Source organism: Silene latifolia, chromosome 8 (genome assembly GCF_048544455.1).
Source record: "Silene latifolia isolate original U9 population chromosome 8, ASM4854445v1, whole genome shotgun sequence".
NCBI lineage: Eukaryota > Viridiplantae > Streptophyta > Magnoliopsida > Caryophyllales > Caryophyllaceae > Silene > Silene latifolia.
In genome coordinates, this window is record NC_133533.1 from 67,003,136 (window position 1) to 67,024,044 (window position 20,909).

The 20,909-nt window shown below is 41.4% G+C and overlaps 1 non-coding gene across 1 annotated transcript; it reads right to left on the reverse strand.

The window, feature by feature from the left end:
- Window positions 1–513: 513 nt before the first annotated feature.
- LOC141597960 (small nucleolar RNA R71) lies at window positions 514–620 on the reverse strand. The gene has a single exon (XR_012523167.1). It is a non-coding gene; the product is annotated as a small nucleolar RNA R71 (small nucleolar RNA).
- Between the last annotated feature and the right edge of the window lie 20,289 nt (window positions 621–20,909).

The following is a 20,909-nucleotide window of genomic DNA, read 5'->3' on the forward strand; positions in this document are numbered from 1 at the left end:
TTGGTGATTGAGCCGGAGAGATTATTCAGGCATAGACTCCGTCTGATAAGGAAATCACGAAAGGAAGACTTGAGTACTTTCGAGCCGGAGTTACATCATTTTCTTTTCGAGGAAGATAGTCCGATTTCTACAGTAAAGATGCCTAAACTTTCTAGTCATTCAGTGCCTAAAGCCTCTTCTATTCCCAAAGATTTAAATCTCCAGACTGAGGATGGAAACACCTTTGATATCCGTCCTTCTTATATCAATCTGGTGGAGAGAAACATTTATAGAGGTGTGGCTGGTGAAGATCCGAGGAAGCATATGGAGACCTTTACCGATTACTGTTCTACTATCCCCGCCACTAAGGGGGTAACTCAAGATAAGATTAAGGAAGTTTTATTTCCTTTCTCTTTAGCTGACTCAGCCAGGGAGTGGCTGACTGACTTGGACCGCATAGCTGCTGGGGTTACAGATTGGGAATCTCTTGCTCTTCCATTCTACAAGAGATATTTCCCTCCACAACGCACCAATTTGCTGAGGGCCAAGATTACTAGTTTCAAACAGGCTCCCGATGAAAGTTTCTATAAAGCATGTTCGCGATTTAAGAAGTTGGTGAGGTCTATTCCTCACCATGGTTTTGACCCATGGTTTCTAGCTAATCAGTTCTACAATGGGCTGTATGATGACCACAGAGCCATACTTGATGCGGCATCTAGTGGGAGATTTCAGGAGAACACCGATGATGATAAGGGGTGGTCTCTTATTGAAGAAATGGCTAATCATAGTGCTGAGTATGGAAACCCGAGGGATGGGATTAGAACAGTTCATGCAGTCGATAAGCAGGTTTTGGCTCAGCTGGAGACCATGAATGCTAGGTTCGACAAGTTGGAATTAAAAGCTGCTGGGGAGCCTCAGACGGTCCATGTTCTTACTAGGGGAGAGACTGTTTCATATGAGATATGTGGAGGTAATGATGGCCACTCTACTGTTGGCTGTCTTGTGGAGAAGGAACAAGTCCTTGCCTTTCAGCAATATAGGCAAGGCGGACGTTCCTATTACAATAATCAAGGGGCAGTCCATCCCAATCTGAGGTGGACTAGTCAGAATGTGCTCAATCCTACTCCTCCTCCGCACCAGCAGCAACCTTATGTCCCTCCACAGAAGAATCAACAAGGCTTTCAAAAGCCCCCTTCTTTTACTCCTCCTAACTATGGTGCATCATCTTCGGGTGAGGTGAGTGAAATTGGTGAGCTTAAGTCTATGTTGCAAGCCTTCACGAAGCAGTGGCAATTGAGTGATCAACAGACAGATGCGTCCATAAAGGCACTTGAAACTCAAGTTGCCCAATTAGCCACTAATCAGTCCATAAGAAAGCAGGGTCAATTACCGACTCAAAATGAGAAGAATCCACACGAGACGGTAAATTTCATCAATTTGAGAAGCGGTCATTCATATGAGGGACCGAAAATGCAGAAATCAGACCCAAGGAGAGCTGTAACTGATGGTGAATAGTGTTCTGGCGAAGAAAATGAGCTCACGGCAAAGGAAGTACTCGATCGACTGGTTTCAGGTGGTCGATCGAGCAGATTTGGGGACGAAAGTGGTTGATCGATTAAAAATACCACTCGATCGAGTGAACAGGAAAGGCAGAATGGTCGATCGAGTAGTTTTTCTACTCGATCGAGTGATGAGCAAAATGGAGTTGCTCGATCGAGTGAAAATTTCACTCGATCGAGTGATATTAATGAAGAATCTACTCGATCGAATGGGTATATTGGTCGATCGAGTAGTTTTGATGACGGGAATCTTATTCGAGAGCCTGCTAGTGCTCGTTTAAGCGATAAATCACCGGAAAGACCTCGTTCGAGAGGTAAGAAGCGTCCAATGGATACAGAACTTGCTCCGGAAGATACATTGGAAGAGAGGAACAAGGGACTCGAGATACCTATCACGGTTCCCTTCCCGAGGTGGTTTCAGAATACTAAGGCCAATCAACAATTCGGGAAATTTGTCGAACTTCTGAAAATCTTGGAAGTCACTGTGCCATTCACTGAGTTGCTGACAAAGGTACCCTCTTATCTTAAGTTAATGAAAGAAATTCTATCGCGTAAGAGGAGTATTAGTGATAGTGAGACCGTAGCTTTGACTGAGGTGGGGTCAGCCCTATTTCAAAATAAGTTACCTCCTAAGCAGTCGGACCCGAGTAGTTTTTCAATTCCTTGTCATATCGGTAACTATTTGATTGATAATGCGCTATGCGATTTAGGCGCTAGCGTAAGTGTCTTACCGCTGTCTCTGGCTAAGAGACTTGGTTGATAAAGCTGATTTGCACTAACATGACAGTCCAGATGGCCGACCGTAGTATATTACGGCCACTAGGTGTAACACCCCCATACTCCAAGTGCCTTACCAGGACCACTCAGGTATAAGGATGCTACCATCTCGGTTACCCGAGGCATGATAATCATAAGACAATGAAGAAACATACTTTATTAAATAAGTTTAAGTGATTACATAACAAAACCAACTGTAAGCAAAATACAACTGTTCTCAATCTATAAACCAACTGAAAGGAACTGTCCTAACAAACACGGCGGAAGACTAAAGACTCGACATGTGATGACTCCATCCCGACTAGATCCCACGCGTATCCAAGATATACCGCTAAGCAACCGCTCACCACCCCCGAATGGATCACCACGTTTTTAAAACATTTAAACGGGGTCGTACTAATCACACAATTAATATACATGTCACAATAAGATAAACAGAGACGACTTAACTGTCACACATACACAACCAACCAACTCCAATCATCTCAATCGATCATCCTTTGGACCACCGCGCCGATGGGGGACCGCACCGTACCCACCAAATCCCCGCTCCACATAGTGAGCGATAACCCGGTCCATTAATGTGCACATCCCCTTCCGTGGCGGGTTCCACGAAGGGCGAAACTAGGGCGTGAAGCCACTCCCCGCAAGTGACTCCACTCAGCCGAGAACGCATCTCGAGAACCATAGGCAACCAATCACAATCACAATATCAACAACCGTCGAATTTATCAACGAGTGTACAATCACAATCACAAAGTCACAATACAATTACTATATCAAACAATCAATCTCAACACATCAACAATCATCCCATTATGGGACTAATGCTGAGTAGGAAATCCTACCGGAATGCAACACAAACATCGACGATCTAGCAATTTGTCTCAAAACCTTTCCTCTACGAACCCTTCTCCTATACACATAATCACATAATCACTACCAACATAACAAATCATAAAAACCCCCAATCCCAAAATTAGGGTTTAAACAAAGTCAACCAAACGCTATAAAATTGGTATGTAGGACTTACCCTTGACGCAAGGAACACTATGATGCAAAGAACAATGAAATCCGACACCTCCGACTCCGGATTTGCTAATGATGCGATGAAAGACAAACTACGTAACTCCTTTTCTCCTCACTTAGGTTTTAGAACATATAAAAGAAACTAAGAAAAGTGACGGACAACCTTTTATACTTATCTCGCATCATTTAACAAAACCCGACAAAACATCCTCAGTAAAACCGGCTACTCGATCGAGTACCCAAGGTACTCGATCGAGTACCCCCTACTCGATCGAGTACCCCCTACTCGATCGAGTACCCAACAGTCGAAACTATTTTAAAACGCAACTCACCCTTACTCGACGAGTAAGGACTACTCGATAGAGTACCTAAAGACTTATAAATACGGAGTATTACGGTCTTCCCTCCTTAAAAAGAACTTCGTCCCCGAAGTTCAACCCATACATAAAAACAACCATACTAACTCGACCAAGACACAACAACATAACTAAGAACTCAAGAACTCGACCAAACATAAAACATGAACTTTTAACACCCACTCCACTAACTATGTTTACTTCCCTAACATGACTCACGATATCGTATCCACCACATATATATCTCTCACGACACCAACTCCATACATAACCAACTACCATCCTCTAACGCCGCTAGCTCCATAGTATCATCCACTATCAAATCCAAAATCAAGACACTCATAGACATCAAACGGAATGTTACATTCTACCACCCTTAAAAGGAACTTCGTCCTCGAAGTTTACTCACACTCATAATCTCATCATCCAACTGTCAACACTATCGAAGTATTCTCGCATTCCTAACATCAAACTACTACAAGCACGTCCGTGACCTTTTAACACTATCAACCACAACATATACAAATCCATATCTTATGCTACACCAACACTCTACTTCCAAATATACTACCATATGAACAACCATCAAAATCTCTTTTATCGCATCCTACTCCTCTTAAGATAAATGTTACGTCCTCGTAACCTACTAATACTATATCCTTAGTTATATCTTCTCATTATTCTCATCATCATCACATGTCATAGATAACCACCTATACTCTAAACACTCGCCATGCATGTATCCAAGGCTCTCTTACTTAAACAATTCTCATACTTCAATTCACTCGTCACACCACCTAACCTATACCTCAAAATCTTTATCTTAACCCAAAACTTCAACTTTTCCACATTACCGCAACATGACATACCTCTCTATATAAACTATATGAAACTCCCATCACCAAAAGCATAACTCACGATCCACACTTGTTACGTGCACTCATTCCAGATCCTCAAGTTCTTTCCTTCATTACCGCAAAACTCATACATAACTTAATATGACACTAATTCCCCCAACACCCTACACTCACTGTCCCAACAAAAGATTATGAACTACCTGCCGCTTTCAGATCATTACAACACATGTTCCACGAATCATTTTCCATTACCGTGTCTACTAAAGCCTTATCTAGAACAAGATCAAAATTACTGTAACAACCCCTCACAACCGTGTCCCATCAAAAGAACATCACTATATCATGACAACAACGAAAACATATTCAACTCTATGTCATATCATACTCTACCTCATTCTTAACTTAACCTGGTAAAGAAAACATCAATAAGCAAGACAACTATTTACATTTTCAACCAAAACTCACAAAGAACAACAGCAAACAAAACAACAATCTATGTATAACTGGTATGCACTTTCGAAAACTCGTATCATAATCATCCCGCCTACTCCACCACAACCGGTGACGGCATCACAACACCGCCACCAAGAGCCACACTGTAGTGCGAAAATACCCGCATCACAACACTAAATATCGTGCCCGGAGCACCACCCGAGGCACCACAACCACATCGATAGACATCACAACTACATACAATTCCATAAATACTGACTCGGAAATAACCTTTCGGACAAGAAAACTTACTCAAATCCACTTTACTCAATCACAACGCAACATATTATATGAATAAACAGATAAGCGTCTCATGAACATCATCTCTACCATTTCACGGAATACATATGTGTTATTAATACACATAAAATTATAACTAGCCATGTCAAATTAATCAAATTATTACCTTTTTGGACATCATTCAATTAAATTACCGTGTCCAACATATATGTTACAGAACATTCATAAAATAACTTTATAATTATCACACCATACCACTTCTTGTGAGGTCAGAACCTCACACAAACATTTACACATATCATAAACCCGTAATCACAACCAACTAGTCAATCCTGACCACGTAAGTTACCACTCGATAAAGGTTACCTGTCGCCCGAGTTTAACTCATATGCCTCTCATAACATATTCCCCCATTCGCACAACCATCACTTCCTGGCGAATATAACCATACCATTAATACTCAACTACTAACAACCGCCTCATATAACCACATCCTATGCTCTCTCTCACAACCATACATATCAATCTGGTCTCTAGAAAATCAACCGCTTTAGGATTGCTACCTTTCTAATATATCATCACCCTTAACCACTAGTCACAAATCATAACACTACCACTGTTCGGACATCAAACCTCTTACACCCATCTCTAACATCACGATTTCTTCCTATCTTTGGTTAACATCCCAAACAACGAACATCAAACCCATCAACAAAATTACCTCAACATTATTCCCATTACTATCTTATTTGTGTTGTCATCCAACTCTCCACCAAATACCTCGTATCGTGCCAATACTCCACCAACTTCTTGCTCCCTTAATTCCTCGAAACTCATTATCAATCATGTTGTCCTGAAACTCCTATATAACCTTTAGCTAACATCCTCGTGACGCTATCACACATTTCAATGATTCCTTACCTTTACATCACATAACTCCGGTGAATATTTTCCTCAGCTTACTTTTATCCTTCTTTTCTCTTTACACTCAATAATACCAATTAATAGTTCAACTCCTTATTCCTTCTAGCTAACTCTTTAGAAATCCAGTTACCCCTTCGTTGCTCCAAAACTCAAATTCCATTATTTTCTACCGACATCATCTCACTCTTTCTTACCATGGATCTTCTCTTATTATACTATCACTCACACTTGCCACTAATCTATCCATAGAATCAACGTTTAATGTTCAAACAATTGCATCTCCCTTTTTACATCTCTAGAAATCAGAATTCATTTAATACCGTTAATTACCCCAGGGAAATCACACAGTAGTTTCGTCTCTCGATAACGCAAATTTCCAAACTCAGTCACTACCTGCAAATCCACGTCGCGACATGTCCCATTAAGTTCGCTATATACCACTATTTCCAAACGACCTTTCATTACATATGTTCTTACTCAACACTATTTCTAGCCATCTCCCTCCATAATTTATTATACATCTCAGGTTGCTACTATTCGCATCCTTCCTTCCAATCTTTTAATTCTCACGTTCCATAAACTCACATCATCCCTTGCCCACATTCATTTACTTTTACATTACTCAACATTCAAACATATCGCTCATCTCATCTCACAAAACATGCTCTATGTCTCAATAAACCATACCAATCTTCCTTTTCTTTTTCCACTATCTATCACAATACATATAACTTATGTCCTCCCACCGAACTCCTACTCACCATAGGCGCCACTCTTTATACCACAAAATTGGGTAACTTACGCGTCAAGACCAACACACATGTAAAACAATGCATAAAGAAGCAATATAACGCCTTTGGATTAAACATAATATGCAACGAAGTCAAAAGATAAGCATATGACCCAAAATAGGGGTCACTAGATCCAGTACAGGCCACTCGATCGAGTAAGGGACTTACTCGATCGAGTAGGTGAAGATCAGAAGCACGTAAAACAAGTTACCAGGTACACTCGATCGAGTAACTGACGTACTCGATCGAGTACCCCCTACTCGATCGAGTACCAAGGCTACTCGATCGAGTACCTACGCATTTCTCAGCACTGTCTAGTTTTCGTAAAACAGGCATAACACACTCATTTCTTGGTCGTTTTGGGCGTGTGACCTATCGTTAGAATCGTAAAAGAACAAGCTACCACCTCCAATTGGAATCACATTAAAATCATTTACGCATCTCAAGTTATAACAGTTTAAAGACAACTTTGCTGTAAACAGACGACATAATTATTTGATTTTTACTTCCAAACAACTTAAACAACAACCAAGTTAAACGAAAACAACCCAATACTCATGAAACCAGTAGCCCCAATCACATATTATTATTTTCGAAAACAAAGCAACAACATTCATCATGCACTACCCACATGCTTTTATTCTATAGCCTTTCGTAAGACAAATCATACTCATACTCATACATTACAAATCCTATTCCATGTTACTAACATAACAACACTATAAAATAACTTCCATTATATAACATGCTTAATCCGGAACCATGTTATCATACCACGATGATTCATCTTTTTCCACTAATTCATCCATCATACCACATATTTACCCACCATATTCGTTCAACATATTCACCCAGCACATGTTCAATTCACACTCCCAACCTTCTGTACTTTTACTCAACACGACAACAACAACAACATGTATACTTACACATCGCTTTATATATATATATATAGACAAAACACTTTTTCTTACATAATTATAACATGCCAAATTACATGTATCAATCATTATACTTTCATGCTTTACAATCAACCAACATACAATTCACGTCATTATCATCAATTCATGCAACATACTACTACATAGATACACACAAAGACACAATATGCACATAACGATCCCGACACATATCCCATGGTGACCGGTTCAAAATTGTAGGGCGAGTTCGCGACTTTAGGACGTCTCCCAAGTCTTTGCATTAGCTCCTACAACCTTTACCCCGGGTTCATTTTAATTGACTCCCTATATTCATTGGATTTATTGGTTACAGGTTTCAGGATCGTCGCTCTGATACCATTTGTAACTCCCCCATACTCCAAGTGCCTTACCAGGACCACTCAGGTATAAGGATGCTACCATCTCGGTTACCCGAGGCATGATAATCATAAGACAATGAAGAAACATACTTTATTAAATAAGTTTAAGTGATTACATAACAAAACCAACTGTAAGCAAAATACAACTGTTCTCAATCTATAAACCAACCGAAAGGAACTGTCCTAACAAACACACGGCGGAAGACTAAAGACTCGACATGTGATGACTCCATCCCTGACTAGATCCCACGCGTATCCAAGATATACCGCCAAAGCAATCGCTCACCACCCCGAATGGATCACCACGTTTTTAAAACATTTAAACGGGGTCGGTACTAATCACACAATTAATATACATGTCACAATAAGATAAACAGATGACTTAACTGTCACACATACACAACCAACCAACTCCAATCATCTCAATCATCGATCGTCCACCTTTGGACCAGCCCCGCCGTGGGGGACCGCAGCCGTACCCACCAAATCCCCGCTCCACATAGTGAGCGATAACCCCGTCCATTAATGTGCACATCCCCTTCCGTGGCGGGTTCCACGAAGGGCGAAACTAGGGCGTGAAGCCACTCCCCGCAAGTGACTCCACTCAGCCGAGAACGCATCTCGAGAACCATAGGCAACCAATCACAATCACAATATCAACAACCGTCTCGAATTTATCACGAGTGTACAATCACAATCACGGTAGTCACAATACAATTACTATATCAAACAATCAATCTCAACACATCAACAATCATCCCATTATGGGACTAATACCGAGTAGGAAATCCTACCGGAATGCAACACAAACATCGACGATCTAAAGAATTTGTCTCAAAACCTTTTCTCTACGAACCCTTCTCCTATACACATAATCACATAATCACTACCAACACAACAAATCATAAAAACCCCCAATCCCAAAATTAGGGTTTAAACAAAGTCAACCAAACGCTATAAAATTGGTATGTAGGACTTACCCTTGACGCAAGGAACACTATGATGCAAAGAACAATGAAATTCGACACCTCCAGCTCCGGGATTTGCTAACGATGCGATGAAAGACAAACTACGTAACTCCTTTTCTCCTCACTTAGGTTTTAGAACATATAAAAGAAACTAAGAAAAGTGACGGACAACCTTTTATACTTATCTCGCATCATTTAACAAAACCCGACAAAACATCCCCGTAAACCGGCTACTCGATCGAGTACCCAAGGTACTCGATCGAGTACCCCAGCTACTCAATCGAGTACCCAACAGGTCAGAAACTATTTTAAAACGCAACTCACCCTTACTCGACAGAGTAAGGCCTACTCGATAGAGTACCTAAAGACTTATAAATACGGAGTATTACACTAGGCGTAGTAGAATACGTACCTGTGAGGATCGGGAGGTTCTTTATTCCCGTTGATTTCGTTGTCTTAGACATCCCCGACGATGCACACACCCCTATTATTTTAGGGAGACCATTTTTGTCCACTGCCCGTGCAGTTATAGATGTCGGGGGAAAGACTTTGACCTTTCAGGTAGGGGACGAGGAGCTGATTTTTCATCGGTCTAAGTCCCGGAGGGCTCTCATGCAGGTCAGCCTTGCAATGCTCTCTCTACTATTGACCCTATTATTGACACTCGAGATTAAAATTTGGAGTATTGTGCTGCAATTGTTACCCCTCCGCCTCAGAGTGAGAGCAAAAAGGAGGAAAGTTCGTCTGTTTTCCTTGCTGTAGGTACAGATGAAAGCAATGAAGGAACTGTCAAGGGACATGGTGCAATTACCGTCAATCAAATTGGTGATGATGACGCTACAGCCGGTGATAGAGGAGCAAGGACGAGGAAAGTTCGCGCTTATGTGGATGTGAACTACTCCCCTCCTACCGCTTCAAATGATAATTCATGCTCATGGAAGTTGAAGAGGACAGTCAATGTTGCTGGGGTGACGTCCTCCAGTCAGGAGCCCTTCAATGGGCTACTGAATTGCATTGGGAATTAAACGGGGAAATGCCCCGTGTAACACTTTGTAATAGATAATTTTTGAATTTTCCGTTGAATTTATTTTATTGCTTTTAATTAGGACAATTAGTTTATAGACTGTTCTTTAGCGTAGATTTAAGACTATAGATTGTTCTTATGCGTATTTGGTATTTTGGGATATTTTTTCACGTGTTCTTATGCAAGTTTGGGGAAGTTTTTACGCATTCCAAGGAAGAAGGGACGAAATTCAAGAGCTTACGCGAGAAAAGTGCTCGATCGAGTACCTTTTGTACTCGATCGAGTGAAAATTTGGTCGATCGAGCACTTTTTCAGGTCGATCGAGCAAAGCATAAATTGGGACTTCTCGATCGAGTAGATTTCTACTCGATCGAGCAGATGAAGCATCAAGGTGTTCGATCGAGTGGTTTAAAACCGCTCGATCACTCCGCTCGATCGAGTGAAAATGAACAGGACGCAGGGAGTTGTTACTTTAAACTCTTTCTTTTTGTTTCTAATTTCATTTTATCCCCTAATTTCGTCTAACCCTTCCATTTTTGCGATCTAAAACTCCCCCAATTCCCAATTTTTGATGCCTAATTACCAAATCCGCCTCCTACAATCCATTGCTTGCTAATTAATCTGTCAAAGCCCCATTATTTCCCCTTTATTTGTGCTCATTTACACAGTCTTAAAGGCGGAATAGGGTTTGCGATTTTTTCGAACAAAAATCGCCTTTTCTTGCTTGTTTACTTGAAGATTAATTGCATTTGTAGGATCTTTGCCATCAAGTAAGTGATTTCTATAACCTCTTTGCGTTTTAATTTCGATTATTTCGAATTTTATGAGGTAAAAATTGAAATTAGGGTTCGAAACTCCTGTTTAGTCGAATTTTTCGACTTAAATTGTCATTGTATGCCCTTATCTATCTTGCTTGATGATCAATCCCAATTCCTCGCTGTTTATTGCATGCCTTTTTCGATTTTTACATGATTTTTGCGTAATGGGTTCAGGACAGTCGAGATTTTCGACTGTCACTTTGGTTATTGCTGCAGTGATTCGTCTAATTTAGCTTCCTTGTCGCCTAATTGCTACTGTTTTAGACTGATATCACACCCCTGTCGATGCTTAACATGCTTCAATTCGAATTCTGTGCGAAATTTTGCGATTAGGGCTGTTTCAGTCGAATTTTTTTTTTTTTACTGTCAGACGGGTTTATATGCTTTCATACCTTAATTAACCTCAATCATCGCTCACTAGCTACTATTGTTAACTGCTATCCCGGTCCCTATCACCATTTACATGCTATGTTTTTCGAAATTTTTGAGGAATTTGGGAAATTTGAGGGCTGAAGTCGATTTTTTTTTTCTTTTTTCGACTGTTGGGGATTCACATGCTGTCTCTGTTGGTTTTTCATGCTATTTTAGCCACTGTTAGCCGCTTTCGTCTTATCATGTCCCCTGCCACTTGTTACCGGGATGGAGTATAGTACTTTACCTTCTACCAGCTCCACTTCTAGCCCGTCTTTGAGTGAGACAGTGGCCCCTGCTGTTGCCACTGCCTCCGCCTTAGTCTCTACTGCAGCCCCAGTGTTTCTAGTTTTCGGTGCGGGGACGGTTTTGTGCCCGGCTAGCTCTATCGCTAGCTCGAGTTCCGGCCGCCACTTCCTCTACGGTCACCACCACCGCTAGCACCGCCTGCTAGTCCCTCTTCGATGGTGACCACAGCAGCCACTACCTCTGCACCAGCCTCTACTTTTACACTTGTGGCGGACTCGCCAGCAGTCGCAGCTGCCTTCAGAGCAGCCCTGGTTCCTCACACCGTCGCTTCACGGGCTTCCGTTTTGAGTTCCAGAGGCCGGGGTCGTAGACAGTCCCGAGCTACGCCAGCTCCAGTTACTTCTACCTCCGCTCCTAGCACTTCTACAGCTGCTGCTGCTTCTACTTCTGGCATAGTCACGGTCCGAGGTGACACTTCCCTCGACCCTCACCCAGATTACCCGCAGGTACTTTTCGTTAACGCCTTACATCGTAAGAAATTTTATAACCTGCTTCACTGTGTGCATGTACCTTCCCGATTTCTAGAGAAATCGGCGCTTGAGAGACTCGTTATCTACGAGTCGGTTTATGAGTTACTACGGGGCACGGGGATGGCCGGGCTCATCACTATGAGCGGCCGTACTTTTTTAGAGCTGAGCCTCGAGTTTCTCAGCTCTTTTACCTTCTCCATGGGGCACACGAGGCTGACCCCGATAGTTCTTCAGTGTCCTTCTGGTTGTTTAACCGGACCTTTCCGATGACACTAGGGGAGTTTGGTAGGTTACTTGACCTTTCCTCTACGGGCTTGACTGCTGCCCTGAGGAATGTCTATCGTCGGCTTTAGCGGTGCTTGGCCCAGACCACTTTTAGGGAGCGAAAGCTCCATCAGGTCCACTTTCCCCCTGTCCATTGTTTCATTAGACTGATGGGGAGCACTATTTTCGGCCGAAAGGAGCCGAACAACATGACCAACACCGAGCTCTTCATCCTGGGCGGTTACCTAAACATCGACTGCGAGGGTTCTTTTACCCTCAACATAGCTTCCTTAACCGCCCAGTACCTTCCGAGTCAGGGGAAGAAGGAGACGGGAACCATTTCCTGCGGTGGCATAGCCACCATTCTTGCCCGTCGCCTTTTCCCCGTTTGGCCTCGTGACCTGCAGTACCTCGAGGGAGAGAGGCTACTGAGTCTGGATGCCATGCTTTCTCAGCATTGGCTGACTCCAGACTACCAGACTTGGAAGATTGACGGCTCCCTGTCTGTAGACTTACCTTGTGACACTCTCCCCCGTCTTGAGCCCCTTCCTACTGTTGCTAGGGGCGCCCGTCTGCCACAACTACCTCACCTTCTCCTTCCACCCAGACCTACTCCTGATGCACCCGCCGCCAAGAAGCGGCGTCTTGAGACCGGAGAGGGGTCTACACCTTCAGGGAGTGCCCAGCCTTCCACGGCCACTCCCGATCCGACCCCTACTCCCACTACTACTACCACTCCTACTCCTACTCCCACTCCCACTGACCAGACACAGACTGAGCCGGTCTTACCGGCTACTTTTGTACTACTTCCTCTCTTTGTGGTGCCCGCGGTCCCGGACCAAGGGGGCGCCGTTTACGGTTTGCTGCATGCGATTGCAGAGCGTTAGGCTCGTATGGAGAGGGACATGGCTTTAGCCTTGCACCCTCTGTACGAGTACCACTTGAGGCGACACCGTCCGATTCCAGAGGGTTGGCCACACCCTTCCTTCTACAGGTACCCACCTGAGGGGTACCCGGAGTCGGCTGACGAGAAGGAGGAGGAGGACCCAGAGGTGGCAGTGAAGAGAGCCCGCGCTGAGGAGCGGAAGAGGAGAGAGACCCGGAGTTCAGGGTGGAGGAGATCCGTGAGAGCAGTGACGACGATGACGAATAGCTACTAGTCTACTCACTTCCCCAGTTTTCCGGCTGGTTTGGGGAAGTTCGTATTTTTGTATGTATCTCTTACTCTTTTATTTTGTCTCCTTTATATTTATTGTTTTTTTATTGATTGATTGTATATTCTCGTTCCCTTGTATATATCTGCTGGTGTATGCTGGAGGACAATGAGGGCGTTGTCCGTTTTGGTTTGGGGAGGGTATTGCATCCTTTTGAGTCTGCATTTGCATTTATTTTGCATTCACGTTTATTTTTCAGCTTACATTGTTGTTTATTTTCATTAAAAATCAAAAAATTCAAAAAAATTAGAAAATTTCAAAAAATTCAAAATTAGAAAATTTCAAAAAATGCACTATAACTTGTCTTTTTGCTTGAGCCTTGCACTTCTTTTGATGGTTATTAGCTTTGTCATACGCATAGTCTACGAGTTTCTGTTCAAATATGGCCGACTGTTTAGACTTGACCTGATAAATTGGCAAACTACTTGAAAATTCTGAGTTTTAGAGCCCATAACTGGTGACATTCATGACCAGTTCATTAGGAATTGAGAGTAGTAATCCTTGCATAGCATGTTCATCATTTTTGCACATTTATGACATTCAATTTCTCATCAAATGCACATATTCGGGTTTGTGGTTGGTGTCACATGCAGGGAGGTGCTTGCAAACTTCCCTTTCCATATATTTTTCACCCATTTAGGCCCACATTAGCCAAATTTGCCTTTTTGACCCATCAGCTACATCCCAAACTAAGCCTGCCTAGTCAAGCTAGTTAGTATGTTCTTTTGTGGTATGATCTTCCGTTGCATTTTGGCCCGTATTTCTTGTTTGGAGTTGGTGTAAGTATAGAGGAAGGAGGAAAAGAAAGAAAAAAAAGTATTGAAAAACAAAGAAAAAAAGGGGAAAGACGTGAAAAAGAAAGAAAGAAAGAACAAAAAAAGAACAAAAAAAAAGAAAAGCTGGAAACGTGAATCAGGAAGAAAAAAAAGAAAGGACGTTTGAAAAAAGAGTTGTTTTATTTGAGTTAGTTCATTCAGACGGTATTAAAAAAGGGAAGTTTGTGACCGTTTGACTCCTCCGTTTTATCCCATTATTTTTGAGGAGATTGTGTTTTGAGTCTAGTGAGTTTTGTGCCAAATGAAGGGCACTTGTACTTAGTTTTTCAGTCAGTTGAGATTGGGATGGTTTATTATGGTCCTGTTAGGAACTAGCTTGACGCTTTTACCTCCACATTACCATAACTTGTTTTGCCTTTTCTCACCTGAACCTCACTATTCCCAAATTAATTGTAAGCCCTCGGCTGTGACGGACATTATTGGTTGGAGTGTGTGCATTAGTACTTGAATTGTCTTTCATTTTTATTGCATGCATGCTATGTAGGTCGCAGTTAGGTGAGTGACTGTCTTTTCTTCTCTCTTTTACATATTATTCACCCTTTGCTTCATGAGAGAAGAGTGACCACGAGAGAGTCCGATTTTGTTGGTCTTGCAAGATCGATAGGTTGGCTATATTTCTGAACAGCTTATAATTCGTTTGCGTATTGACTGCTTAGCTTTAACTGTTAGTTTTTGTTGCATTAAATCGGTTCAAGTAGACAAGTTAAGCTAGCTCTGAGTTATCATTTCCGTTCCATTAGTTTAGTTTTGAGTTTACTCGAGGACGAGTAAAGGTTCGGTTTGGGAGATTTGATACGTGCTTTTTATATAGTCTTTTTAGCCTATTTTAGCACATATTTCTATGCATTTTTATACTGTTTTTATGGTATTTTCCTCCGAATTGGCTACTTTGGTTCGTTTTGTCCATTTTGTAGAAATGAACGCGAAAGTAGTGGAATCGTACTCTTTTTCGTCCTTTTTGCATGCATTTAGAGGAGACGGGATTTTTCCAGAGTGAGATACTGCACTTGAAAGCGTCATGGCACGGATTACGAGGTATTTAGGCGCGGACTTGAGCTGAAATGAAGATAAAGAACTCGATCGAGCAGTTTAACCACTCGATCGAGTGGTTTCCACGTCCCAGATTGGTCGATCGAGTGGGTTTCCACTCGATCCTTAGCTTGCAGAAAGACCAGTTACTCGATCGAGTAACTTTCTACTCGATCGAGTAGATTTGTTGAGGTGTTTACTCGATCGAGTGGTTTTAATCCACTCAATCGAGTGGTTTCGCTGATTTGGGCTTCTAATTAGCCCGTGTGTTGTTTAATTTCGCAAACTTAAGTGCTTTTCCTATTTAAACCTACGTTAACTAGGTTATTAGCATCTTTTATCTATTCTTTTTATCTATTAAAAAAACTTGACTGCGTTACTTTGTTTCCACTGTAACCTTACTTTTGGGATTATTCTTGCTCGGATTTTGTGTTCTTTACGCCGTATTCGCATTGATTGTAATTCCTTTCTCTTCCTTTAATAATAATTAATCCTTTGTTGTTTTAATTGCTTGTTATTCCATTTAATTCCCTTGCCCTAATTTCTCTTTATGCTTTTTACTTGTTATTTCATAATGTTTACTGCTGGAAATCTATCTGTTGTTAGTTTAATTAGCGACAAGAGTAGCTAAACCCCTTTCATGTTGGGATTAGGGGATCTGCGGTAGGATTGCAACGATGTAGTAAATGAAACAGACGAAATAATTACGAGACTCTGTCACCATAGCAATTTAACTGTATTTATTCAACTTAGTTGAGTGCACACTTCTGAGTTAACCTTTAACCTGGCTAAAATTAATCCTAGATCGAAAGATTGGACTAAATAGGCCTGCTATGAACAGTAGACTACCCTGACGAGAATGAAAGTTAAGCTAGCGGTATTTTAGGATAGAAAGTGGATCGAGAGGACCTTTCAACATCCGTCTTACATTAATTCGTCTGAGTCATTTACAGCTGAGTCACTGGACTACCGTAGTGAACCGAAATCCTGGCATATCCCTCTTTATCTGATAGTTTAAACTCATTTCCTGCCTTTACTGCTCTTGCCCTTTATTTCTCTTCCTTTAAAACTCGTAGTTTAGATAACAAATCAAACACCCCCCCCCCCTATTTGTGACCAAATAGACGGACTTCTACAAATATCTTGCCTTCCTGTGGAGATCGACCTGACTTCCCTAGCTATATAGTTAGTTTAGTTAGTTTATTTTTGACAGGTACACGACAGACGTGTCATAATTCTTGTATGACGATTTTACTTTCGTGAGAAGGTCCATAATGTCATCTCCAACTATCATGGGCTCCATAGTGGGTGCGAAAAGGTTCTCATAAAGGCATTCCTCCTCTTCATCGAAGCAATCTTCAAACTTCTCAAGGATGGGTTCCTCAAGAAAGCTAATCCCATAACTACATTCATAATTTGAGTCCATATTTCCCTCATCATCTTCTTCGATAGATGCATCATCATCGCTTTCTTCATATGAATCATAAATAGGGGCTTCACTCTTCTTCACCAACTCATTCTCCAACACCTCAACATCTACTTCAAATGACACACCCTCATACTCACAAAGGCTAAGAGTATTTGGCTTACTCAACCTCATGTCTTCATCATCAAATACCACACTTTCATACTCACAAGAGCTTAGAGAGATTGGCTCTTCCCACTCTTCATTTTCCATGTCAAAAGTTACTACTTCAATTTCACATTCATGATCAATGTCTAAGGGATGGTGAGGAGTAGTTAGTTGGGTTTCTTTTATTTGGGCAATTTGAATTTCCAACTCTTCACCTTTGGTGACAATGCCTTGAAGAACATTGTCCCTCTTTTGGCTCTCCTCTAGCTCGGATTGTCATTCCGGACGGGCGTCTTGCCTGTTTGGCCGCTCGGGTTCTGCTTCAGAATTCTTTTCTTCACTTTCTTTTTATTCTTGTAGGATTGGTCTTTAGTTCTCGCTTCCTCTTCATACTAGTCCATCTAATGTCATCAATAAGCTTCCAAATATGCACGAAAGACGGGGAATTCCGCCTAATTGTCTTCTTTCGTACAAAACATACGAAATGCACTAGGAAAGAAAATAGGAAGGTTTTGACGGATAAAATGGTTATGAAATGTTATAATAGTATGCAAAATAGGCTCAGTTAGGGGACTAAATATGCTCAAATAATGGTCACATCAGGGGGGTAGGAGATGGTTGCATAATGTTTTAGTGTGGTTTTATGTTAGTTTTAGTACAATTAGTAGTTACTTTGAGTCGGTTTGCGTTTTGGTTGGGAGTTTTATTTTGAGTTTTTGGTTATGTTGTTGTGTCGGAGTTGAGATAGTATGTTTTATTTTTGTGTATGGGTTGAACTTCAGGGACGAAGTTCTTTTTAAAAAGGGAAGACTGTAATACTACGGTTTTCTATGTCTATGGGTACTCTATCGAATGGGGCTTACTCTTTCGAGTAAGTATGTTTTTACGCAAAACAGTAGTCTACCTGTGGGGTACTCAATCGAGTACGTGTGACACTTGATCGAGTAAGGGGCACTCGATCGTGTAAGTCACTTACTCGATCGAGTAAGTGAGTCTTACGGGTTATTTTAGCCGGGTTTTGTTAATAACGCGTGATTAGTATAAACGGTTTCCGTCATTCTTTTTAATACTTTTGCTTTCTAAAACCATTCAAAAGAAAAAGAAGATACGTAGTTCTCTTTTATCGCGTTATTAGCAAATCCCAAGGGGTAGGATCGTCGGATTGTCTTGTTCTTTACGCCATTGAGATCGTCGTGTCAAGGGTAAGCTTCTTGTATAATTTTTATAATGTTTCATTGATTTTGCTTAAAGCCCTAATTGGGTAGATTTGGGGGTTTTGGGTGTATTATGTGGATTAGGTGATAACTATATGAATATGTGTTATAGGAGGAGGATTCGTAGAGGAACATTACTGAATAGCTGCTGTGACGGTCTTGTGGTTGCTATTCCAGGTAGGGTTTCCCTACTCAGTTATTGTTTACATTGTATTGTTGGTGGTTGATCATTGTTGTTGATTTATATCATATCAGATTTGGTAATTGTTAATTGTTGTGGTATAATGGGGTTAGTTGTATAACTGTCTGTGGTTTGCGAGGTGCGTCCTCGGTTGAGTGGAGTCACTTGCGGGAGTGGCTTCACGCCCTTGATTCGCCCTCTGTGGAACCTGCCACAGAGGGGATGTGCACATTTAGGAACTTGGGTTATCGCTCGGATAAGATAAGAGGGGCTTAAGTGGGAACGGCTATAGTCCCCCACTGGCGGTGTAGAATACTTGTTGCGATGGGTATTCTGGCATCAGGTGTGTAGTTATGATGGAGATTGGTTGATTGGATTGGATTGTTGTATTGCTTTGTTGTATTGTTTCATGTAAATAGTAACTGACCCTGGTTTAAATGTTTTGAAAACTGTGGTGATCCATTCGGGGATGGTGAGCAGTTATTGAGCAGGTATGAGATGATGCGGATGGGATTGCTGGGTTAAGTTGCTACGAGATGTCTAAGAGTCTTCCGATGTGTCTTAAACATTCATTTTATTTAGTTGGCTTGATAGTTTTGAGGAACAGTTGTATTTTCTTTATCAGTTTTGGTTTTGAACTTGTATTACTTTTAATTCATTATTTAAAGTACATTTCTTTATTGTCTATTTTATATACATTGCCTCGGATAACCGAGATGGTAGCATTCTCATGCCTTAAGTGGCCCTGGTAAGGCACTTGGAGTATGGGGGTGTTATAGTAGTATTACAGTCATCCCTGCTTAAAACGAACTTCGTCCCCGAAGTTCAAACCCCAACCTATAAAACATGAACTCTTAACACCAACTCCACCAACTATGCCTACCTCCACAACATGGCTCACGATATCGTATCCACTACATTATAGCCTCTCGACATTAACTCCATAAACTACCGAATACAATCCACAAATGTCGCTAGCTCTATCTCACTAACATATTATCCTCTAGAAAATCTAATATCAAGACAATCCACCAAGCAAGATCAACCACTGAATGGAATGTTACATTCTACCACCCTTAAAATGAATTTCATCCTCGAAGTTTACTTACACTCATAAACATCATCATCCAACTGTCAACACTATCGAAGTATTCTCACACTCCTAAACATCACACTACTACAAGCACGGCCATGACCTTTAATAATATCAACCACAACACAAATCCATCATTTATTCTACACCAAGATCCTTTATTCTACACCAAGCCTCGAACTTCCAAATATACCGCAACATGTACAACCATCAAGCTCCCTTTGTCGCATCCTTCTCCTCTTAAGATAAATGTTACGTCCTCGTAACTCACTAATACTAGATTCTTAGCCATGTCTTCTCATTATCCTCATAACCAGCGCATGTCAAAGATAACCGCCTATAACCTCAACCTATAACCATTCCTATTTCCAAGGTTCTCTTACTCTAACAGTTCTCCTACCTCAAATTATTCTGCATTCCCTATAACCTATGTCACAAAATCCTTAGCATAACCAAAACTCCAACTCTTCCACATACCGCAAAATGACATACCTCTCTATATAAAGTACCAATCTCCAAAAGCACAACTCACGATCCACACTTGTTACACATACTCACACAAGTTCCTCAAGTTCTTTTCTTTCATTACCGCAAAACTCATCCATAACGTAACATGATACTAATTCCCAACACCCTATACTCACTGTCTCAATAAAAGATTATGAACCACATGCATCTTTCAGATCAGCACAACACATGTTCCACAAATCACTTGCCATTACTATGTCAACCAATACCTCCTCTAAAAGGTGATCACAAGTACTCTAACAACCTCTCGCAACTGTGTCCCATCAACAGGATATCACTATACCATGACAACAACGGAAACATACACAACTCTCTTTCATACCAAACTCTACCCTCACTCCCAAGTTGAAACTGGTAAGAAACATCAATAAACTAAACAACCGTCTATCTGTCCAAACCGAAACTCGCAGGAAACAACAGTAAAAAAGACAACAATCTATGTATAAATGGTATGTACTTTCGAAAACTTGTGTCATAATCATCCCGCCTACTCCACCACAACCGATGACGGCATCGCAACAACGCAACCAACGGCCGCACCGCAGCGTGAAAATATCCGCATCACAACACGAAGTACCGTGCCAAAATCAACACCCGAGGCACAACAACTACACCGATAGTCATCGCCACTTATACAATCCCATAAACACAGACT